The sequence below is a fragment of the Euprymna scolopes genome, chromosome 8 (genome assembly GCF_053919585.1).
Source record: "Euprymna scolopes isolate OS-2025 chromosome 8, ASM5391958v1, whole genome shotgun sequence".
NCBI classification, from domain to species: Eukaryota; Metazoa; Mollusca; class Cephalopoda; order Sepiida; family Sepiolidae; genus Euprymna; species Euprymna scolopes.
Window position 1 is genome coordinate 542,056 of NC_136489.1, and position 26,486 is coordinate 568,541.

Consider the following 26,486-nt stretch of genomic DNA (forward strand, 5'->3'; position numbering starts at 1 on the left):
TAGCCGAATGGATAGGGTCCTCGCTAATCAGGACAGAGATGGCTTGTGTCGCCTGGTTCGAATCTATGGACTGGTATTAATCGTGACACTATGCATTGAAGATTACCGACAGGATTTAACACGAGTGTATACAGGTATTTAATTATTATTGCAAATAATTATATATATATATATATATATATATATATACATATATATATATATATGTATATATATGTATAAATATATGTATTTATATATATAAACTATATATATATATATAACTATATATATATATATATATATATATATATATATGTTTATAGTTTATTAGTACATTTAGGCAGCATTTTCTTGTCTTATGCATGTTTCATTTAACAGTAGCGATCATTACTGTTTGTTTCTATTGCAATCTATCTTTTTCATTTGGCAGTTCGCAGGAAATTTGGCCATAGCCGCGAACCTTTTTAAACCCACATAACAATTGCATGATCTCAGTCATCATCGCTGGCGATGGATGAGCATCATATATATATATATATATATATATATATATATATATATATATATATATATAATGATTTTCCACAGCCGAACCAATGTCGCAGCCCACAACAGCCAAGAAAGCCAACAAACCGGAAGTCCAAGGCTCGAGTTTCGCCCTCATTTGGGCTCATCACTAAGACATATCCGCGCTCAGGATTTGAAACCCGATGGAAGCGCGGATATGTCTAACTAATGAGCCCAAATGAGGGCGAAACTCGAGTCTTGAACTTCCGGTTTGTTGGCTTTCTTGGCTGTTGTGGGCTGCGACATTGGTTCGGCTGTGGAAAATCATTATATATATTTTCTCTTACACTTTCTGAGCAATATATATATATATATATATATATATATATATATATATATATATATGATGTAAGAATATGTAGATGTGTACAGATAGATACTTCGTGTCTAAATCCATGTAATTATAAAATTTTTATGCGCATTTGTATCTGTCATGTTCAAATTATATTAAGTGCAGTTCCTGAAGGCATAACTCATAATATTTTAACCCAGTTTATTGATTAGTCAGGAGAAATCTACCACCAGGCAACAGAATTTCAAGGCTAAAAAACACAGTTTAATCCAAGCCATCCCTTCTCAAGCACATAGTTAGAATATCGATATATATATATATATATATATATATATATATATATATATATATATATAAAAGCTGACGATATTCACATAGCTCATACCAAGTCACTAAAAGCTTGAAACTCTGATAGAGCAATGTGATCGCAAATATTTGCATAGGAAGCGCGTTGTTATTTTCTCTATAATAAACCTTGATTTTCTACCCTGTAAATTTTCTTATTATAGAGAAAATAACAACGCGCTTCCTATGCAAATATTTGCGATCACATTGCTCTATCAGAGTTTCGAGCTTTTAGTGACTTGGTATGAGCTATGTGAATATCGTCAGCTTTTAATATGTGCGAATGCCCATCTTGATCAGAAAAAGGTAGAGATAAGAAATGAAAAATTAGGTAGTTGGGTCACAGATTAAATAAACACGTTTTCATTAGATTAGATAAGACACACACAGATAAACGATTATTACACGTTTTTTTTTTCACGATTACATTTTCAGACTATATTAGGAGAATGACCGTTAAGTTTGCTTATTCGTAGACACCATTTACTCTTAAAAAAAAAGGAAATGACATTTTACTATTTGCACCTAGTATTAAAAGTGGTCTATTCAAAGATGCTAATGGGAATGAACAAAAGATTAGAAAAAACATACATGGGCCGTGTTTTGCTCCTTACTATCGGGGTGAGTTTATTAGTGTAGAGGTAAAATATGTTTAAAGTGACCTGGGAATGACAATCGTTACGCATAGATTTTTGAGTGAAAGAATCCCCCAGGATCTTTTGACCTATTTACTTTTGGAAATGCGAGATTTTTCAAAAAAAATTTCCAGGGCAACACCGGAACAGTGTTCGTTCCGCTTACTTCCAGAGGGCGCATATGTTAGTTAGTAAATATTAATAGTCGGGTTGTCTATTTTATTAACCCTTAAATACCAGTGATGTCTTGATTTTCATGTCCTTAGCCGGGTTTTGTTTATTGGCCTACTTTTATATTTCTAAGATACAAGTGGAATAAGTGTTTGTCCGTAGTCTTGGTGGAGCAGCCTCTTTAAGTGCCCCCTACACATCTCCTTCAAATGTGGACGTTAGCGCAGTCTAAAAATAGAGAGTCAGAATTTGTCAGTCATCACACAATTTACTTTTCCCACATCTCACCATTCTCCAAAACATTGCCATTTCTAAACCATCATCTTTGATCGACACAATTTTGACAGCTCTGAACTTATATCGCCGTTCTATTTATTGCCTTTTACCTTTTGATGGCCCTCTTTACCGACGCAAATACCACCATCACCCTCAACCCGCAACATGAATAAAACCACTAAATAGCAGCGTGAATAACCGGTGCTGCCTGGCATAAAAAAACAAAGAACACCCGTTACAAGATATTAGTATTGATATTCTTTTTGATTTTTAAAAAATATTCCAACCGAGAGATCTTTTTTTTTTTTTTAAGATTATGACCGTCCCTTTAAGTTCAATTGCTTGAATCTCTCTTTCACTTAGTTCACCGGGTATATTTGCCAGGTAGTTTTGAAATTCTATTTCATGAGTCCAGCTGCCATAAAGTTACTGGATAGAGATTTTTGTAAGATTCCAGTTTCTTTTCATGTCGTAAATAAGACATTGGTATTTCGTTATTTTTGCTCTATTTAACCCAACATTATTGGCGATGCTAACGTTTACTAAGGTTTCTTTTTTCTCCTTCTTGACCAATATCACTATATCAGGTTTGATACGACTACGACATAAATCTTTCCAAAAAATATGGTGCATCTGTATCAAAGAGAAAACTGAGTTGTTTCGTTTTTCGTCACAATGTCATTTTTTCTTAATATTGCAGAAAACGAAACAACTCGCTTTTTTCGCACTTAAAAATTAAAATGACTACGAAAAAAAAATGTAAATATTATAATATCAGATAATGGTTCGTCTTTGAAAGAAAAAAATCTTTATATTTATTAAAATTAACTATAAAGTAAATAATCGGAGAAAATGAACATTTAAAACGAAACTTTAGAACGATAGGAACACGATCTATGTTTGTTTATAAAAACGTTTTATATAAAAAAAAAAGCCATCGTACATTAAAAATAAACATTATATATTAATATATCTTCCCCCTTTCTCCCTGAATGTATCTTTAATCTTTTTCTGCTTATTTTGTGGGTCCATGAAACTTAATTGATCCTTAAAATTTTTTGAAAATGTATTTAAATAAATAAAATGAATAAAACACGGGAAAACCGAACAGAAAGAACACATCTGACGTCTTCGTCAAATGTAATTTTTGTAGATTTAAATTTTTGTTGTAAAAGAAAATGTATGTTTTGATCGTAATTTACAAGCAGTGATAAAAACAATATTTGAAAGTTAATTATAAATTTTTTTTAGAATTATTCTAAAGATAATTAATAAATTGAAGAATTCATTAACTGGATTGATGAAAATATTAGTTGATACTGTGTTCAAAATTATTAACTAAATGTGTAACTATAAATTATTATTTTAATCAATTTAAACGATGTTTTGATCTTTTAAAACAACATCTTGAACATACGATTTGTCCAGCAGTGTTGCAAATTTAGCGGAATTCCTACTAGATCTGAGAATTATATTTGAAATCCAACTATTAAAATCTGCGTCTGTCTGCTGGCGGTTTCTCAGTAAATCTGTAAATTCTAGCGTACACCAACACCGACGAATACCTATCAGTAGGCCCTGCCAAACGATTGTGAAGAACGAAGCGAAGCGCATAATCCCGTGACATCAGACTTGTGTTAACTATACGAAGTATGGAAAAGCAGAAGAGACTAAATGATTTTTTAAAACCTTCGTTTATCGTCTTCAAACTGCAATTAATAATTAATCTTTGTAATAATTTTTTTAGGTTTAAAGATTTACACAGTTTAACGATTAATAATATTATAAACATTTGTATATTAAATATGAAATTCGGTTTTACTAAACTGTTCATTTGGTTAATTACAGGTTTCCATACTTTTATTTGGTAAAAAGAGACAAACTTTATATGAGAGTGGTCTATAAAATGTTTATTTGTGTAATTATATTTGTAAATCGGTTTTAACTTGGCGATAAAATAGCTTATAAGAGTCATGTTTATATTATAACTTAATATTAAAAAGAAATTAAACACAATTAATTAAAAATCTATGCTGCAACGGAAATTTTTTTATAATGGAATTTTAATCGTTTTAATCTCTAAAAATCAATTAATTCTTAGGAAGTTTCTTTTTCCTGTCAATACAACTGATAATAGCATAGATTGATTAGGAAATAAAACGCCATTTAAAAACATAATAATATTAAATTTATATCAGCTTTTTAATTGCAACTTCAAAGTAAGTTTTTTTTTTTTTAAAAAGAAGTCATCACTTATCAAGGCCTGGAGGCCACTAGAGCATAAGGGGTTTTGTACAATACATATATTTAAACTTAAAAAATACTTTTTTTTTTACTTATTTGAACTCTTATATTTCATAATAAATAGAAATTTCGATAGATTTAAATATATTTTGTTCGAATTTCGAAAAGATAAATAGAGGAGGGGAACATGCATTATAAACCCCCTTATATATTTTACGAAAACTGCATTTTATATGCAATTTCATTCTAAAATGGATAAGTATCGAAAATTTAATGAAAATTTGACTATTAGTTGACATTTGCTGGATTTATTAAACACGGGTATGTTTTCCCGTTCGGAATGCTTACTACACGGAAACATTATTTTAATGCGTCAATTATATAAACAAGATTTTCGTCTCGCAAATCCATTATTTTCGTTCGATGAAAAAATCATTTAAAAATTATTTCTAGTTTATTTTGCCCTTCTTCTTTTAAATGGTCCAAAAGTTATATTGATAATACTAACTTACAATAAAGTTACATCGTATTACATATAGGGGGAGGGTTAATTGTGTGGTGAATTTTTGAGGTGTCTACCTATAAGTAACACATCCTACACACAAGAAGACTGAGCTGATATTGTAAACAGATCTGACGACTGAATGTATAACGTTAATATCAATTGGTTAATGTTGTAATTGTATAATGAGCACAAGTTTCAACTTTATCCTCTTACTAAATACAACATATTTTTGTGCTACTCATTATTGAACAGAAATATTAAGCTACATCGTTCATAAATGGCACCTCTTGTTTTGTTTATCATTAAATACAAATGACATAAAATGACAAATAATTTAAATATATATGAGTATAAAACATACGGAATATTATGTATAGTTATAATCTATTATGTAAATCTTAGCCGTCTGTGTGTGTGTCTGTGTGTTTGTATGTCCATCATAACATCTGCGTCGTAGTGGTCCGGTCGATAATATGTTTGTTTACAAACTTAACATTTTCGAGTTCGCATCAACCACGCGGCATTTTTTTTTTTTTTGCTTACAAAATTTTACTTTCAGCTTCCCTTCTGGCTGATGTCAACCAAGTCTCGTTTTTTTTTTTTTTTTATTTAACCGTATTTTACTGCCAAGCAACACTGCCCCACTCCCCACTCCCCACTAGTCTGTTATATAAATCTCAGTCGTTTGTGTGTTTGTGTGTTAGTGTTTTTACTTGTTTATATGTCCGCTAAAAACTCTTGACATCCGCATCGAAACGGCATAACCGCGGTACCCGGCACAGATTATCGAAAAATTAGAAAAACTCGTCATTCATTTCATGTGGAAATGTCGTTTTGTTTGAAGGGAAAGTCAGTGTAACGGACCAGGATATAATCCCCTAGCTCGCCACAAGAAAATAATGAAACGATTGGAATTGAAGGAAACAAAGACTCAATTGACGGATAAGATAAACGTCGTTTATTTGCTGTTGAAATAATGAACGTTTTTAGTTATAACATGTGTTCATGTCCGCGCGTGTGTAACCAATGTTCGTTGCGGGGCTGGTGTTGTAGCAAGAATAGGAAATGTGAGTTCATCTCAAGTTCGGGTCATTATCGTTTGTTCGCGCGTGGGAAGAGAAATGAGTGTTGTAGTGGAAATGAGAATGATAGTCCAGCGTGTAGACAAAAAAGAGGATATGAGAGTTGACCTCAGTTAGCAGTCAGCTAGCGAAGGTGTTCTCAGGGACCAGTAGTAAATAGAGAGAGAAAGAGTGTGAATGTGTACATACGGTCTTTAGCTTGTGCCCCATACATAGTAGTAAGTGGGCGTGAGGTACGCGTGTGCGCGCGCCGAAACGGCGGCGGCTAGCGCGCCGACCAGCCACTTAGGAGGCTAGTCTCGAAAAAGGAAGAGGCCGGTTGTTGCTCTTTGTTTTATACTTGTTTCCGGTGGTCATTTGCGCATGTGTATATTTTCTTAGAAAGCGGAAGTGACGTCGTCCATGTGTGCGTTCGTGTGCGAGACTAGAAAAGGTTCGCACATCAGGTAAAAACGTTGATTTCGACGCTGTTTTTTAATCGTACCTGCGCAAAGGTTCGTTTCGAGTTTTCATTTTAAAATAAATTTTCAGCCTGATAGCAACTGTGTGTTTTTTATCTAAGTGTCGCTTACAAATTTAACCTTTGCTTGTTCGCATCCACCATGCAGCATTTTTTTCTTTTAATAACACTTTTTCTCTCATATCTTTTAAAATTCACAATTTTCTTATATGCACCCACCACGCGATAAGACGGCATTCAAGTCCCGTTTTTTATTTAACCATAGTTTACGATCGGTCAACGCCGGGCGCCTACAGCGCTAGTCAGTTATATAAATCTCAGTCGTCTGTGTATTTGTGTGTTAGTGTGTTTGTGTGTTTGTATGTTCTGCTAAAAACTGTTGTCATCCGCATCAAAGCAGCACGAACGTGGTACCATTGAAAAAGCGATCGCTCGGACACAGAACATCGAAAATTTAAAAACATTTTCAATTATTTAATGTAGTAATGTCATTTTGTTTGAAGGGGGTCAGGTAAAAACCTTGGCCTCGATGTTGTTTGTAAATCGCACATACGTGAACAGTCAATTCGTTGTTTGATTTTAAAATACTAAATTTACAACGTCATAACATCTGTGTCGTCGTGGTTCAGTCGATAACGTGTTCGCTTGCTACATTTTTTTCTTTTTTATTTGTTGCTTACAAAATTTTGCTTTCAGTTTCGCTTCTAGCTGATGGCACCCAAGTTCCGTTTTTTTTTAAATTAAATTATATTTTAAGACCGGACAACGCCAGACGCCCCTGCTAGCCTTCTATTATATAAATATCAGCCATTTGTGTGTGAATATATGTGTGTTTGTATGCCCACTAAAAAGTTTTGTTATCAGCATCGAATCGGCATATATATATATATATATATATATATATATATATATATATATATGCACATAAACTTATGAACAATACAAAGCCGGGCTGAATTGCTAGTGTATATGTATATATTAAAAAGTTTGACATGACCAGGTAGCCTACATTTAAAATTTCAAGTGTTTATGCCGAAAATTGGCGGAAGAATTTGGTAGAGTCTGCAAAGGTCAATTATGTAAACTTTGACCTCTTGCCAGCCAAATTTTCGCCCAAAAACTGATTAAAAGCTTGCTGTATGTCTGAATACCCTTCACGTAAAATTTCAAATGTTTAGACCCAAGATTAGCTGAATAGTTTGCTCGAGACAGCAAGGGTCAAATGTTTGTAACATTGACCCCTTTGTAGCCAAAAATTTGGCTAAAAACTGGTTTAAAAGCTTCCCCTATATTTGAATATAGTTTCTATAAAATTTCACATGTTTAGAACAAAATTTGATTGAGTAATTTGATAGAGACCACAGAGGTCAACATTTTAAAAAATTCTAACCCCAATTTTGACTTTTTTTTTTTTAAACATTTATTGTTTTAGGTTCAAATCGAATTAAAAAGTTTGATCCATGTCCAAGTAACCTATATCTAAAATTTAAAGCGTAAACACTTGAAATTTTAGATGTAGGTTACTTGGACATGGGTCAAAAATTTTAATTCCAAAATTGTGGATGAGTTTTGTAGAGTTTTTAAAGGTGAAATTATTGAACTTTGACCGCTTGACAGTAAAATTTCTGGCTGAACACCGATTATACCCCTTATGTCAAATCTCGAGTCTGTATACTGAAAATTGACAGAGTAGTTTAGTGGGGAAATGTACACACACAGACACACAGACAATTTCACTTTTATAGATCTATAGATATATTTGAGGAGGGAGTAAATGGGGTTAGTCCCGGAAATAGCTGAACGAGTTTACGATCTGAAAAGTACTTCATTTTATATATATATATATACATATATATATATATATATATATATATATATATATATATATATATATAATTAAGATCATTTCTATTTTAATTTTTCTACATATTATTGTGAAACTGGGTGTCAAAAACAGAATTACCTTTACTAAAGAATGGCATTGTTTTGTTCTATTTCGAGTTGCCCAAAAGCAACATATATTTAGTCATAGATAGAAAACCTTAACATTTTTGTTATTTTGATGCAAATTTATTTGTATTTTGCGCGTGAACGCAGATAAAGCAACATGGAATTTAAAATCAATTGGGCTTTTTACTTTTAATTTAGAAATAGATTTCGACTTGTTGAAAATTAATAATCTTTATTTCCCTTGAAAACTAATTAACATAACACATTTGGAATCGTTTCCGTAAATTATCTACTGTCATTCGAAAAAAAGAAACAAAAACACAAGTGAAGCATGCATGGTCCCCCGTGAGTGCACAGTGAACAAGGCATAAAAAATGCATTGCCCGCCCCCCATTAAGCCCCAAAAGTCTCAAAGGCCCTAACATATTTAAATTTGGGTTCAGCACCATGAAAAACTGCTAAATAGACATACACAGAAAAGTTTGAACAAATATGGTAAAATAGTCCTAAATATGAAGTGTTTTTATTAGCCGTAAAAGAGCCCCTGGGGCACACGCAAGAGTTTTCGCCAAGTATAGACAATAACAGTAATCTAGAAATCAGTTAACTGATTTCTAGATTACTGTGATTGTCTATACTTGGCGAAAACTCTTGCGTGTGCCCCAGGGGATCTTTTACTGCTAATAAAAACACTGATTTCAGCCCAAAACAATAAATGCTAAGGAGTCATAGTAGGGGTCAAAGTTAAAAAAAAGTTGACCACTTTCTTCTTTTTTTTTTTTTTTTGCTCAACATACACCTCCAAACACCCGGGCAACGCCGGACTGAAGTGCTAATATATCTATAAAAGTGAACGTGTCTGTGTATCTGTGTGTCTGTATACATTTCCCTACACAATAACTGTCAATTTTAAGTCTACACACAATTTTTCGGAAAGTTTTATAAAAATCCAAGGCATCAATTTTTTTAATAAGCACAAAAATGTCAATTTTAGTCATTTTAACTCGAAGGGGGGCACCGCTAGGCGGGGGGGGGCAACAGGAGTTTTAACGGAAGATCCGTTCTGTTACTTTTTTACTCATATAATGTAAAATGTTTGTGCAAAATTTCAAAAATTCCAAGGCGTAGGTATTGAGAAAAGTGCAGACAGACGAAAAGACGAACGAACGAACGAACGAACGGACAAGGGTGAATTTACAGTTCCACCCTCCTTTTGTCGGGGGATCAAAAAACTTTCAATTCATGTTAATATTGATGAAACAATTGCGTGTGTGTATATATATATATATATATATATATATATATATATATATATATATATATATATATATATATATAAGTGAAAGTGTCTGCCTGTCTGTGTTTCTGTGTACATTTCCCTACGCAATAACTATGTCAATTTTCAGTCTACAGACTCGAAATTTGATATATAGGGTACTGAGATTTGGAAAAATCGTGGTAATCCGTTTTCGGCCAGACATTCGGCTGTTAAGGGGTCAAAGTTCAACGATTTGAGCTTTGAGGACTCTAACAATCTCCTCCAGTAATTTTGGGCTTAAACAATTGAAATTTTAGATATAGATTCCTTGGACATGGATATAACTTAATAACTTGATTTCAGCTCAAAACAATAAATGCTAAGGAGTCATAATAGGGGTCAAAGTTAAAAAAAGTTGACCGCTTTTTTTTTTCTTTTTTTTTTGCTCAACATACACCTCCAAACACCCGGGCAACGCCGGACTGAAGTGCTAGTATATCTATAAAAGTGAACGTGTCTGTGTGTCTGTGTGTCTGTATATATTTCCCTACACAATAACTATGTCAATTTTAAGTCTACACACTTGAAATTTGATATACCAGGTACTCAGATTTGGGAAAATTTTTGTAATTCGTTTTCGGCCAGAAATTCGGCTGTTAAGGGGTCAAAGTTCAAAGGTCAAAGCTACCGAACTCTCCCGCTAATTTTGGGTATAAACACTTGAAATTTTAGACATAGGTTCCTTGGACATGGATCTAAATTAATAACTTGATTTGAACCCAAAACAAATGTTAAGGGGTCATAATAGGGGTCAAAGTTAAAAAAAAATTGACCTCTGCGGTCTCTACCAAATTACTCAGACAATTTTTGGTCTAAACATTTGAAATTTTACATAAAGGGTATTCAGAGATATGGCAAGCTTTTTTATCGGTTTGGGTTGAAAATTTTTAGTTACCACTATATAAATGTATGTATATATGTATGTATGTATGTTTGCATGTCTGCCTAAAATTTTGTACAGAGGCGACAGATTTTTACAAGATTAGTAACGTTTTGAAGCTCGACCTTTCAGATGACAAATATCGAAAAATTGGCTAAAAACATTAAAATCTTCACCTTCAACTGGGAACTTTTCTACAGGGGTTGGGTCGCTTTTTTCGCCAGTATTTTCGAAAGTCATCCCTTCCTTTGATTGTCTAGCTTTAATAAAAACCTACGTCACTTCCGGTTTGGCGGTGGTCGTAACAGCAAAAACGTCACGTTTTTTCCCGTTCTTTTCCTCCTTTGCGGTACGGGTTCGAGCCTGCCTTCCTACTACCACTTTTTTTTTGCTCAACATACACCTCCAAATACCCGGGCACCCATGCTACTATATCTATAAAAGTGAGCCTGTCTGTCTGTGTGCATTTCCCTACACAATATCTTTGTCAATTTTCAATCTACAGACTCGAAATTTGATATACAGATTACTGAGCTTTGGGAAAATCTCCTCCGCGGTACGGGTTCGAACCTGCCTTCCTACTACCATTTTTCTTTTCTCAACATACACCTCCAAACACCCAGGCAACACCGGGCTTAAATGCTCGTATATATATATATATATATATATATATATATATATATATATATATATATATATATATATATATATATAGAGAGAGAGAGAGAGAGAGAGAGAGAGGGGGGATAATAAAATTTCCAATGATTAACGCAAAACATTAATTTATCATAATATTTAAAACATAATTATGCAAATTAAGCATAGCTGTGTCTGGGTCTTTCCTGTCTAAGCTATATATATATATATATATATATATATATATATATATATATATATATATATATATATATATATATATATATATATGTATATATATATATGTATATATATATATGTATATATATATATCATAATCCAGTTCGTCAGTCTACGATGACTAGTCGGGCCTCAGTGCTTTATCTCTCGGTGTTGGTGTAGTCTCACTTCATCACCACAGGACTTTCCACCTTGGCTCCAAACTTGCTTGCGCAGGTTAGGTGCAATATCTGTTACGCATCAAATAGACACCTTCTGAAACTCCAATGCTCATGTCCAATGGAGCGAACCCGCGACGACTGGCAGCAGAGAAAGCCGCAGCTTCCAGCCGAAAGTAATCTAAGTGAGTTAAACACTCCCTATCGTGTCCACTATTACACCTTTTCTTTCTGGATGAGGTTCCATAGCCTTTTAAGGAAAACTGCAAGGCAGCAGTAGGATTTGAAGTCAGAGTTCCCATCTCTTAGCCTTTTGCTGTGATAAGGCCCACAAGGCAGTGGTGTTTGATTTTGGGGTTGGCTCCCCCCCAGTCTTCGCCCAACCAAGGGAACCCACAAGACAGTGGGGTAGGGGTTGGTAGTGTGCCAGGGCATGTCCACACATCGTTGGGGCATAAAGCACTACCCCTGAGGTCTCCTAATACTCCGAGATCGCCTACAAGTTTAGCCTGAGGCCGCAAAGCACCCAGTTACCGTGTGTGGTCAACGTGGAGGCACTGTATGAGTGTTGATGATGGAGAGGCTATGTACTGGCAGGGAACACTTATGCATAGCTGCCCCCTTTTCACCACGATGTTAGCCAGTGGTGTTAGCTGGAAGCGAGAAGGCATGCAAGTATGAACTTTACACTAACTTATACCTAACACACTAGACGCATCACATCCCGCTGCCGGATTAACAATCCAAACGCACGCACGCACGCACGCACGCACGCACGCGCGCGCACACACACATATATATTTCTGTGGAAATATATTTTCTTATAATATATACTGATCCTTATTTTAGAAGCTCAATGTAATTACAATTCACTATATATATATATATATATATATATATATATATATATATATATATATATATATATATATATATATATCATACAACTAGAAATATACAATCATACAACTAGTAATAATAATAATAATAATAATAATAATAATAATAAAAATAATAATAATGAGAATAATAATATTTCTCCTAACAGCCATCCTAACACTAACAGCACTCATTATCCCCTTCAAAATAGTCCTCATGCAGACATTGGCCCACCATTTATTGAACACTATGAACAAAATTCAAACTATTTAACTAATACAAATCAGCAAATTAATACCAGGCCTCGAGCTTTTAATAAAGTACATACATATATCGGCGCTACTTCAACATTAATTAAGAAAAGAATATCAAACCACATTTCTTCTTTTAACAACCATAATTCTAATAATAACCAAGGAACTTCTCTAACCACTTTAATTAAAAAACTTAACTCTAACAACACTCCCTTCTCAATCAAATGGACTATTATAAAAAAAGTTAACATACGTGTGATAAATGTAAAAGAAAATCTCATTTATTCTAATGGATAACGTGCGATAGAAGAATTATTTCAGTGTCTTAAAAAAACAAATAAATAAGTAAACATTTGTGTAGTGTTAATATGGCTTTTCGAACAATATAATCGAATTAATCTGAAAAAAAAAAGTTGCCTGCAAGCATTTACTTCCTGGTGAACTACGAATAGCTTATAACGATAAAGCAATTAAAATCTCAACTTTACTTCTATTTACACAAACTTCAGATTTCACTCTTCGGGCAAATAGATTAATACGTGTCTATATATGGTATGGAAAGAGATTTACATACTTATTGCTTTTCCCCGCCATTGCTGCCACGTTTTTCTCTTTTACAAAATTGTATCGTGTCTTCAATATTTACTAAATATAGTAAAGATTAAAAAAGCACGCATCTTTGTGTTATCACTTGTATCGCTCGTTGGTGAATTTTCGCAAATACCCGCTGGCATTTGTTAAAGTTTCGCGATAACAACCTGTTTTTAATCTGCGTAATCGGGCAGATTACTATAACTTCATCGACCTCCACGCCCATTCTCATTCTATACATCGGCAATCATTTCACTAAACAAACTTACCTTTACTTAACTGGTATCATCCTGACAAATAGGACAAGACTAGTTTAGAATCAATCTACAGGGACAAGCATTTCTGCCCCCATTCATTCATACAATTTGCTCCTGAAGGATCATATGTCATTTACATTAATTACACTGATCTTTTAAACGTATAACATATAACATTTTATTTAAATATGACTTCGACAATCATCCTCATCGCAAATGGTTGGCTGATTCATTTACAGACGATTTCTAATTGGATGTCTGGGATCTGTTACATTAAAACTTGTTTTGTAAACATTTCAATGTTATATGACTACACCTTTCTTATTAGGTGCACTATCTAAGTGAAAAAACAAACAAACAAACAAACAAAAAATATATAAAATATGCTAACACTTACTAAAATGATAGTGCTATTTTTTTTTCGCTGAGACGTTTATTTAAGAATATTTAATAAACTTACGAACCAGATAAAGTAATTTAAAAAATAAATCATAAAAGTGTATTAGTTAATTATCAATAATTTGATACAAAATTAAGAAATAACATTTGGATCATCAGAATCATTGTTTTGTTTGTCAGCTTAAATTCTATTTACGTCCAACTATTAAAATCTGGCTGAAATGATTTTATATCTTAGTAGAGAGCGAGACTTATGTAACGCATTAAAGTCACTCGTCATTTATGAAATCCATGTTTGTCTGTAATAACCAAATGCCCTAAGACATAACATTACTGCTCCCATCTTTGTACCTCTTCAACGTTTTTAGTTAAAAAATAGGAGTCTTTGCTTTTTGAACGACTCTCGTACTATAATATACGCTTTGATACAAGTGAATATTTTCTTTTGTTTTTAACTATATTTACCATTCGGCACTTCATTTATTTGATGTTTAATTAAAAAACGGAGATCGTATATTTTTATAGCATCGTTGAACGGAAGAAACACATCTGCAGTCTGCACTGCCATTGCTCAAGTGTTGTTGGATCTGTATGCGAATGTACGCTGTTTAGTTCTTAAAAGTTTGGCAAAATGCATTTTGTTCCATGGAGAGTAAAGGCAGATTAGATACATGCTTGAATATACATCATCTTAAAACATAAGTGTACCCTTTGTTAGTTTCTATATTTTAAGTTCCATATTTCTTGCGTGTAACATGATGGTGAAATAATTTATATATTTACGCATGGCAAAGATTGTGTAGAAATGGGTATGGTTACTCATGGCCGTATTTGACAAAAAAAAAAAAAAAAAAAAAGAACAACCCAAAAAACGTTACGATGATAGTACTGAAAAAATATTATGTAAAAACTGCAGATCGAATGATACTCCTGTTTACGACACCATTTTGCTTTTTCTTTTTCTGTCGGCTAGTGTATATATATATATATATATATATATATATATATATATATATATATATATATATATATATATATATATGTAAATAATGCCTTTTCCGTTTTGTTCTTTATTATCAGTCGGTCATCGTCTCACAACAAATCCGAACGCTTATTCCGCCTTGCCCTCATATTGGACTATAATTGAACATGCAGCTGTTGCTAATTTCTCTTAGCTACAATTATCAAGGGCAAATGTCAATATTTATAGAGGAATACACTGGCTAATTAATATATTTTGGTAGTAGAACCCGTGTTTTTATACGGAGGAACTGAAATATTATGATAATTATTTTTTTTAGCCGCGCCTTCGTATCTATATGAAAGGCTTTGGTTGACCGTCGGTCGCTCACAACTCAGTTTAGTCTGTTCGCTTACGTTTTAATTGCATATAAGAAACGATGAATCAGAAAAACAGTTGACTCGGAATCTGTAGCAAACAGTGTAAGACAAAAGATTATTCTATTTATTTAAAATATATAGAAAGGAATCAATAAATATTTTATAACGAATATGTTTTTCATCATGCTAAAACAGTCCAATCAGTGAAACATAGGGACTGCCAAAATTCATCACAGAATTACTCCACCCTATATAGATGTAACTTTATTATAAATTAATATTATCAGTATAACTTTTGTACCATTTAAAAGAAGAAGGGTAAAATAAACCAGTAACAATTAAAAAAAATTTTTTTCATCGAACGAAAATAATGAAATTGCGAGACGAAAATCGTGTTTACATAATTGGCGCTTTAAAATAACCTTCCTATGTAGTAGACATTCTGAACGTGAAAAAAATACCCGTGTTTAATAAATCTAGCAAAAATCAACTAATTGTCAGATTTTCGTGAAATTTTCGATACTTATCCATTTTAGAATGAAATTACATAGGAAATGCAGTTTCCGTAAAATAAATGAGGGGAAATATTTTTTTTAGTGCGTGTTCCACCACCCATGTTTATTTTTTCGAAATTCGAACAAAATATGTTTAAATCTATCGAAATTTCTATTTATTATGAAACATAAGAGTTCAAATAAGTGAAAAATATTTATTTTTTAAAAGTTTAAATACACATATTGAAAAAAAATTTACCTTGAAATTGCAGTTTAAAAAATGATATAAACTTAATATTATGTTTTTATTTTTAAATAGCGTTTTCTTTCGAATTAATATATACTATAATCAGTTGAATCGCAAAGAAAAAGAAACTTTGTAAACATTAATGTTAAAAGATTAAAACGATTAAAATTCAATTATTTCCAAATGTTCCATTACAACATTGATTTTTAATTAATTGTATTTAAGTTTTTTAAAGTTTTACATAGCTCTTGTCAGCTATTTTATCGCCAGATTAAAACAGATTTGAAAATATTATTACACAAATATTAAGCATTTTGTAGCCCTTCCTCATATTTTGTTCGTCTCTTTTTACCGAACAAAATATGGAAGCCCGTAGGAAACCAAAAGAACATTCAGTAAAACCGTATTTGATATTTAATATGCAAATATTTATAATATTATTAATATTATTAATCATTAAACCGTGTAAATCTTAAAACCTAACAAAATTACGAGGGGCGTGCCATAAGTAATGTCCCTGACCCACCTCCAGTTATCTGATCTAATTTGTTTTTTTTACACAGTGATCACCACTTATCAAGGCCCGGAAGCCACTCAGGGATAAGGGTTATTGCAAGTACATTACGTTAGTGTGGAGATTTGATGAAGTGTTTACTTAAGGGGGCGGTTTATAAGGAATTTGTTAACGTTGGACTTGAAGACATCCAAGTTGTAGTGCGGTGGGAAGCAGGCAAACGGAACAGAGTTCCACAGGCGTACAGTTCTAAGAAAGAAGCTTTGTTCATGGAATCCGCGTTTTGATTTAGGCACAGATATAGACTGGGGGAAATTTTTCACAGTGGATTCAGCTAGACGGGTGTTTTTCGTGAAAGATTGGCGAGGGGGGACCAGAGATTGGAGTTCAGACGAGCACCTGCCATGGAAATAACGATAAAACAAGGATAGGCTCGCAACGTCTCTTCTGTGGGAGAGAGGTTGCAGGGTAGAGAAAAGGGCACCCCCCACTAAGCCACGAAGTCTATTTTGTACTCTGTCAAAGCAGGATAGGCTGCTTTTAGCAGCTCCTGCCCAGATATAGCAACAGTATTCCATCCTTGGACGTACTTGGCTTTTATATAGATAGAGAATTGCATCAGTAGTGAGATATCTTCTGGAGCGGTAGAAGGATCCCACCATCTTTCCAGCGACCTTGGCAACAGACTTGATGTACGTGTTCCATTTCAGATCAGGAGTAAAGGTCAAACCCAGAAGCTTGTCAAAACACGGGGCCTCACCCAGACGAGAGCCATCCATCCCAATTGATGCCAGATGGGGATCAGAGCGTTGATGATGTAAGGATAGGAGTTTGGTTTTGGATGCATTAAAGGTAACCAGCCACATCTTCCCCCCCCCACTGAACCACGCGCTCGAGATCAGAGGAGAGAGAATCAGAGAGAACTTTGTCATTTACAGCCTTTGATGTGTTTCCGTAGATGGTCGTGTCATCAGCATTGATGTCAATGAATGATTTAAGTATGTGTTTAGGGAAGTCATTGATGTAGATCAGGAAGAGAGTTGGGCTCAGGATTGACCCCTGAGGGACTCCAGCATTTATATTGCAGGCCTCCGATTTTTGTCCATCTACCACTACTCTTATGAGCCTATCGGAGAGAAATGATTTAATGATTTAGAAAACATTTCCAGTCATACCGTAGCTGGAAATATTGTGAAGTAGACCCTTATGCCATACCTTGTCGAAGGCCTTTGATATGTCAAGAGCAATTGCCCTAGAAAGGAAGCCTTTGTCAAGAGATTCACTAATCCTGTGCGATATAACCGTCAGCACATCTGGTGTAGATCTTGCAGAGCAGAAACCATATTGTGTGTCACTGAGAAGGTTATTCCTGCTGAGGTGGTTGATTATTTCTCTATTTAATATGGATTCCAGCAACTTACTCATGACACACAGGAGACTTATTGGTCTGTACTGAAAGGAAGATGACTTTTCACCTGAATTCTTAAATACAGGGCAAACTGATGAGGTCTTCCATAACTCTTGGTGGTTCCTATGTAGAGAAAGACTAATAACTGTGCCAAGTTTCGCTGCTCTACTTCTATGGGAAGTGGGTCAGGGCATTACTTATTGCACGCGCCTCGTATAACAAAGATTAATTATTAATTGCAGTTTGAAGAAGATAAACAAAGGTTTTAAAAAATCATTAAGTCGCTTCTGCTTTTCCATAGTTCGTATAGTTAACACAAGTCTGACGTCACGGGAACATGCGCTCCGTTTTTCACATTGTTTTGGGGATACCTAGTGATTTGAGGTATTTAGCAGAGAATCCAACAAACAAATATACGCAAATATATATATACAAGAAATAAATGTTACTGTAGACACTGATTTTTATTCCACTTTCTAGAAGATTCTTATTTCTAAATCAAATTTAAAAATAACTAAATCTTTGATTAAATTTTTAGCCTTTTATATTCAATCGTCTAAAATTATTCCTATTTATTTATTTGACTTTTTAAAAATATTTTGAACAATAATGTTATTTTTTAAATCTAAATAAATTGGTTTGGTAAATGTTACCTTACGTTATAACAGAACACCGACCACTCTAATTTGGTTTTAAAAGGTATTCGAGGTCGCTGACAACGAATTTGATAATCAAACCCGACGCAAATTAAAAGATTGTATGATATGAACCCTAGACCTTGGGACTATTTTGTCCCATTTCACCGCCTTCGATAGTGTTTTTCTTATATGATACGTTCGTGTGTGAACGGGCGTAATGAAGTGTCTTATTATATCGCGTAGTAATCTTTCTTATTAGATAGATTCCTACGCGATATCACACACACAAAAAAAAGAAATGAACCACATTTTTTTAAAAACTTTCTTATTAGAGTTAAAAAAAAAACATGTGGTTCATTTTTTTTTGTCTTACGTGGTTTTTAATGCTTTTTTAATTGATCAAAAAATAAAGTTTTCACGAGCAGTTTGCAAAAACATAAGCAGCAAACACATTTTATGTTTTTCGTTCTCTTTTGGGGGGTGGGGGTGGGGGTTATTCCATTAATAGGTGCTTCTGCAGGTTAGTTAACCGTTTTTTCGTAAGTAACGCGCCGACATTTACCATTTCACAAAAATTATGTTTACGCCCCAATGTAAAGAGAATTTTTGTGAAATGGTAAATGTTGGCGCGTTACTTACGAAAAAACGATTAATTAAACTGCATAAGCACCTGTTAAATTACACAAGTCCTATAATTGAACCCCCCACCAAAAATATAAGAACGAAAAACATAAAAATATGTTTGGTCGTTATGTTTTTGTAAGCCGCCCGTGAAAACTATTTTTAGATCAATTAAAACGCATTAAAACTACGTAAGAAAAAAACAACACATTTTTTAAAAAACTTGATCTGAAATGACCGCTTAAAGATTCCTACGCGATATGATAAGACACCCCACTACGTCCGTTCACACGCGAACGTATTACGTAAGAAAAACACCACCGAAGGCGGTGAAATGGCACAAAATAGTCCCAAGGTCTAGGTGTTCATACCATACAAACAGTAAATTTGCGACGGGTTTGATTATCAGATTCGTTGTCAGCTACCTCGAATACCCCTAAATAGTAAAATTAGAGTAGTCGGTGTTCTGCTGTAGCGTAAGGTAACATTTACCGAAAACTCATTAAGATCAATAAAGATTACCTTTAAAGTAGTTCTTGTACATCATATTAAATATGTTATGAAAAGTTCTATGACGTTTTTATTATACATTTTTGACAGCATTAATCTCACTTCAAACAAACAGTTCAACTTAAAAATATAAGAGAATCGTAATGAAAGAATCGTAAATCTAAGGTATTTTTAACGATGTGATACTGATTCCGATTCCGATCCCGACCCCCCCCACCAAATACACGATTCTTATGATTAACGATTCCGATGAATTATCCTACCACTAATTTTTATATAAACTCAAGGCATTGAATTTTCTAGTTAGCCAATCAGCTTCTTAGTTGTAACCGCGCCCATTCTAATCAGCCAATGGCCAGGCACTTACAGAAAAAAAGGTACAGTTCGCCACACGTTCACCCTTTCCCTTTGTGTGTTTTATGGGAAGTTTAGATATCTTTTGTGTGTCGGAAGCTAACCTAATTTCAACCTAAGTGTAGTTAGATATGCTATTTTGTGTTTTGGTTTATATTTCGGATATTATGTAAGGTTTATTCATAAAATTATTTATTATATGAATAATATATGTTTATTTTATTTTATTTATTTATTTATTTATTAATTTTCTATTGTTATTGTCAACTTTAAAATTTTTTATGTATCACTATTCTAGAATAAAGTTAATCCTATGCACACAGTGGTTAGCTATTTCTCTCTTACAGTTTAATAAATGTTGGGTATCTTTAAATAATAGAATAACGATTTTCTCATTCAGGCATAATCTACATGGATCGTCTAGATCCCTACATGTACTTGCTTGTCTTACTATTTTCCATTTGACTATCGGCGAACGTCCACTTCCCATAAAACACAAATCTCAATCAAACAACCGGGAAACTTATGACTATGCATAATGCACTACACCCAAAGGATGATACTGAGCGACTCTATGTGAAAAGAAAAGACGGAGGAAGAGGGATGTTTTGTATAGAAGACTGTTTAAATGACTCAAAAATAATTAGAAAAATACATAATGTAAAACACCGAAAGAATAAGACACTGATAAAAACAAAAAGAAGAGACGAAAGATAAGATGAGAAAAGAAAATGGGAAAACAAATAGTTACATGAACGAATCATAAGGATGACAAAAGACGAGACTAACGAACATACATAGACATGGTTACAAAAAAGAAAACGTAAATAGGGAAACTAAATTCCTAATAACAGTCGCACATGATAATGCAATCATAACCAACTACATTAAAGCAAGAATCGACAAGACACAAAAAAACAGCAAATGCAGGCTCTATGGACAAAGAGACGAAGCGATAAACCACATAATAAGTGAATGCAGCAAACCAGCTGAAAATAGAATATAAAAATAGACACAGCCAAGTGGGGGAAAGCAGGACATTAAGATTTATGCGGACAACGGCATCTTGAACACTCTGACAAATGGTACAAGCACAAACCGGAAACAGTACTTGAAAATGAAAGTCACAACATTCTATGGGACATGGATATACAAACGTATAAACCCAGTTAAGCAAGAAGACTAGATGCCATAATAGTTAACAAAAACGAAGGGTTCTGCCAGATTGTAGATTTTGTCCTTTTAGGAGACTACATATTGAAGAGTAAAGAGACGGAGAAACAAAGCAAATACATGGAACTGGCTAAAGAAATCAAAGGATATAGAAAATGAAAAATGTTAAGCTAACACCACTAATAGTAAGAGCACCAGAAACAATACCGTAAAACTTATACCGTATAGAAAATGAAAAATGTTAAGCTAACACCACTAATAGTAAGAGCACCAGAAACAATACCGTAAAACTTATACCGTATAGAAAATGAAAAATGTTAAGCTAACACCACTAATAGTAAGAGCACCAGAAACAATACCGTAAAACTGAAAAGAAAAAAAAATGTGAGAGATTGGACTCAAAGCAATGGCTGAGAAGATACAACGTATAACAATTATGAAAACGGCTGAAATATTAAGGAAACCTCTTGAATGCGGAGACTAACACACATAAAGTACATGCACAAGCCGGACTGCTACAGATGTCAAACACAAAGCAACACCACATGGAATCGTAAAAACTGAAACTGTATAATTATAAGTTAATTCCCCTATGCCCCTGCCTTCCACTTACTTATAACTTTTTATTTTATTTTTGTCACCATAAGCTGACGCCATACCAAATAATCGAGGAGGGTCAAGGAAGATGGAAAGACAGAGGAGAGCAAGCACTAGCTAGATCTTCACTGAATGAGTGCAAAGAGGACTGGGACTTTGGGGGAAGCTTGTTGCTACACAAATTCCAGTGAAGACCAATGGTTGTCGCCAACGAGAAATCAATGGTAACCGGCTGTTTCGATAAAGCAAATTCATCTGCAAAGAGGTGGAAAGTACTAGAAAATCTGGGGAGACGCGTTGTCACTCCAGAGAACACCACAAGTTGTTCCCAAAGAGAAATTTTTGATGATGTCCTATGCGACTATTCCTACTGAATGAATGAATGAATGAATAAATAAAATAAATAATAATAATAATAATAATAATAATAATAATAATAATAACAACAACAACAACAACAACAACAACAACAACCACTACCACCACAAACAGCTGATTCTGTTATTTCATATCTTATTAATGAAGCTCGACATAGTGAGATTGAGATTCGAAATCTAAATATACATATAACAAAAACAACAACATAAAACCAACTTCTCAGAATGAGAAACAAGTCAAATTAAGACAGTAGACTTTACACACACGTTACCCCTTATTTATGCAGAGAATCTCCCCGCCCCTTCATGTTTCAGAAGAAATGGGTTGTAAGTTCGCATCAATTAAACACAAATGGTACCTTTACATGCAAACAGTCACTTCGTGTATAAGTTCTTCGTCTATATATGCGTAAGATAGTTTTCAGCGTCACCCAGAAATAAAGAGACAGACATGTTAGGAGATACACGCCGACGCCGAGATAATCAGACGCCCTTTCCTACATGGATAATTATGGACATATGTTTCGGTCTCTCGTATTGTAAACCCTGCCTTGTTCTTCCTAGCCCATAAAACTGGATACGCGTACAGGTCTTCACATTTTTCTTATTATGATTATTAAACAAATTAAAAATTAACTAAAATACACTGAGAAAACATGTGGTTCGTAAATTGCGGGATTCTTTATATCTTCGCGTAGCTACAGGCTATATTCTACTGTATTATGGAAAGCATGAATAGCCAGTAACTTAATTCCTTTTCTTTTTATGTTGCATATATATATATATATATATATATATATATATATATATATATATGTGTGTGTGTGACTGTACCATTCTGTACAAACTGTTGGCTTAGCTGGCGAATGAATAACAAACCCCAACCACTTATCTTACAAAAAAAAGAAAAGAAAGATAAAATGACACCTAAGCTTGTCGCCGTTCTACAAAACGTTATGGTTACTCGAAGTCAATGTATCGCAATTTCTTACCCCGGGCGGATGTCGAATAAATTCCTCCTGTAGTATTTGAAAACAAACCTAAAACTTTTCAGCAGAGGATTTTATACGCAATTATAAAATGACGAAAGGATATCATAAAGTTAAAAACAACAACAAAAAAAGATGAACACAAAGGTATGTTTATTTATTTCTCTCTCTCTCTCTCTCTCTCTCTCTCTCTTTCTCTCTCTCTCTCTCTCTCTCTCGTGTGTGTGTGTGTTTATAACAATTTTCGGTAATCAAAGTTACAACGATTCTAATTATCGTTATTGCTTAGAAAAATATTTATTGCTAAGTAATCATTGTTATCGAAATAAATTATTTGTAAGGAAATAGTTTAGAAAGTTGTTAAAACAATATATATATTTTTTTAATTTGTGACCTATATGTGTACTATAATATAAAAGAATATAAACGGTTTAAAACAATTTTTACCGTGAGAAATCACTGCTTAAATTATTGCTTCAATAGTCTATCTCTATTTACGGTCAAGTTTGTTAACCCTACCTTACCGTAAATTGAAAGAGTAAAATAATCAGTTAAACTTCTAATTGTTGAACACAAATAATTTAAGCAGTGACTTTTACGTCAAATTATATTGCTTTAAACCGTTTAAATACGCGTATTTTACACAAATAGGTCACACAATGATTAAAGCAATATATAATGTTCCTATTTACTTGCCTCCTCACGAGGGCATAGTTAGACACAAGGTCGGTTTTTAATGTGGGGAAAATCCAACTACTCCCCCCCCCCAAAAAAAGGGCACTCTGGATAGAAATAAAAATTCTCAGTCATGAAGGATTTCTCATCCACTGACTGAGGACAGAAAAGGTGAAGTAGTACTTCACTTCAGTGAAGTACTGAAGTGAAGCATCAGAACAGATACTACACTGTGATTTTGGCCCGCAAGTCTAAATTGTTTTTATTTGTTTATAACATGATTGCATGATTTCTAGATGACACATCGAAAAAAAAGTAATAAAACAAATAACAAATATTACGAAAAGCAAGATAAGTTGCTCTTCTACTAACCTGGATACGTTCTTTTTAATTACTATCTACTTGCAACCCCAAGTAGTTGCTAATTTGCTAATTTAAAACGACCATAAGATGGCGGAAATGGCAATCCGTTTTAAGAGTCTCGAGAATCCTTCAAAACTCCGGTGATATTTATTAGTTGGATTTCTTTACTTTTTTTCGATTGGTTGTCTCTATAATAAATATCTTACACAAGTACCCCCCCCCCTTTTTACGTAAATCGATCACATATGAGATACCGCAAAACAGATTAGTTTAGAATGTATTTTCTGTCAAAATACTTTGTCGGCGATGTTTAGAAAAGTTTAGTAGACTTCATTTTTAATTATTGAAAAAGCGCCCCCCCCCCCGTTTTTTTTCTTTCGTGCATCGATGACATCTAACCCAAAAACAAAATCAGATAATAAATCTTAGTTTCCACAGTTCCAATCATACAAGTCGGTAGATAATTAACTTCTTTTGGTTAATGTTAGTATTTTTGTTAGTACACTTAAAATAAAATTATTCGTAAATATTCTAAATTTTACAATTTAGGCACAGGGCCATTACAAGTATGATAATGAAGAGATTTTATTTATTCATTACTTTCACCTAAAAATTTAAACAAGACGCCATGAAATTGCTAGTATAAAAATTAGCAAGGTTCGTATTCTGCATGGGTATATTTAGTTCTTGTCATGCGATTAGATCTGAAATTCGAGCATCGCTTTCAGTTTGGTAAAAGGTGGTACACTTGGTACTCTGCTGACGGTGTCGGAGTAAAGATAGACTCCTGTTTTGATCCGGGCCGTCCTTCAGAACCCCCAACCCACCTATTAAGTCTAAAAAAATCACGCAAAATTATTTTCTTTGCAAACAAATCGAAAAAGTAGTAAAGAAACATAACTGCTACCAAAGGCAAGATATATTAGTATTCTATTTATCTGGGTAAGTAATGTTTTAACTGATTTTATAGTGTTTTACGTGTGAAACATAAATACTGCTAAGCACTTAAGGTAAAACGAAAACAAACCAATAAATGACATGGTGATATTTATTTAGATTTGTCACTTTTTTATTTTGGACATTTTGAGCGATTCTTGAGACTTCAAAGAATACCGGTATCTTTGTACCCCCACCAAAAGAAACAAACATAACAAATAAATGCTATCAAATTTGCTTATTCAAATAGGTTGGCTTGTTTTACAATAAACAGAGGTACGAAAACGCTGTCACAAAGCATAACAAATGTCATCAAAGGCAAGATAAGTTACTTTTCTACCTAACTTGATAAGGTTTTAGTGTTTTTAATTTAATGTAAAATGTTTATTCGATTCAAAAAGCATATAGTGTTTATTAGTGTATGTGAAAGACAAATGGCGGTGAGCTCACTATTGTATGCGTTAAGTTTGAGGAAAATGAGTTCAAACTAAATAATACAAAATACATCATCAGCGCTCTGTCCTCTGATCCCCAGCTGCCATCAAGTGTGATGGATGGCTCTCGTCTGGGTGAGGCCCCGTGTTTTGACAAGCTTCTGGGTTTGACCTTTACTCCTGATCTGAAATGGAACACGTACATCAAGTCTGTTGCCAAGGTCGCTGGAAAGATGGTGGGATCCTTCTACCGCTCCAGAAGATATCTCACTACTGATGCAATTCTCTATCTATATAAAAGCCAAGTACGTCCAAGGATGGAATACTGATGCCATATCTGGGCAGGAGCTGCCAAAATCAGCCTATCATGCCTTGACAGAGTACAAAATAGACTTCGTGGCTTAGTGGGGGATGCCTTTTCTCTACCCTGCAACCTCTCTCCCACAGAAGAGACGTGTCGAGCCTATCCTTGTTTTATCGTTATTTTCATGGCAGGTGCTCGTCTGAACTCCAATCTCTGGTCCCCCCTCGCCAATCTTTCACGAAAAACACCCGTCTAGCTGAATCCACTGCGAAAAATTTCCCCCACTCTATATCTGTGCCTAAATCAAAACGCGGATTCCATGAACAAAGCTTCTTTCTTAGAACTGCACGCCTGTGGAACTCTGTTCCGTCTGCCTGCTTCCCTCCGGAC

At 33.9% G+C, this 26,486-nt stretch overlaps 1 protein-coding gene across 2 annotated transcripts in view; it reads left to right on the top strand.

The window, feature by feature from the left end:
* The window catches only part of LOC145283477 (free fatty acid receptor 4-like), a 123,684-nt gene that overhangs the window by 29,959 nt on the left and 67,239 nt on the right, over positions 1-26,486 (top strand). Inside the window, exon 1 of one of the 2 annotated variants that reach the window (XM_080132288.1) lies at positions 23,228-23,531. The exons of the other annotated variant lie outside the window; for it this stretch is intronic. The gene's annotated coding sequence lies outside the window, so the exon portion shown is untranslated. Of the gene's footprint in view, positions 1-23,227; positions 23,532-26,486 lie in introns of those variants that run through there. 2 annotated transcript variants of the gene reach the window in all.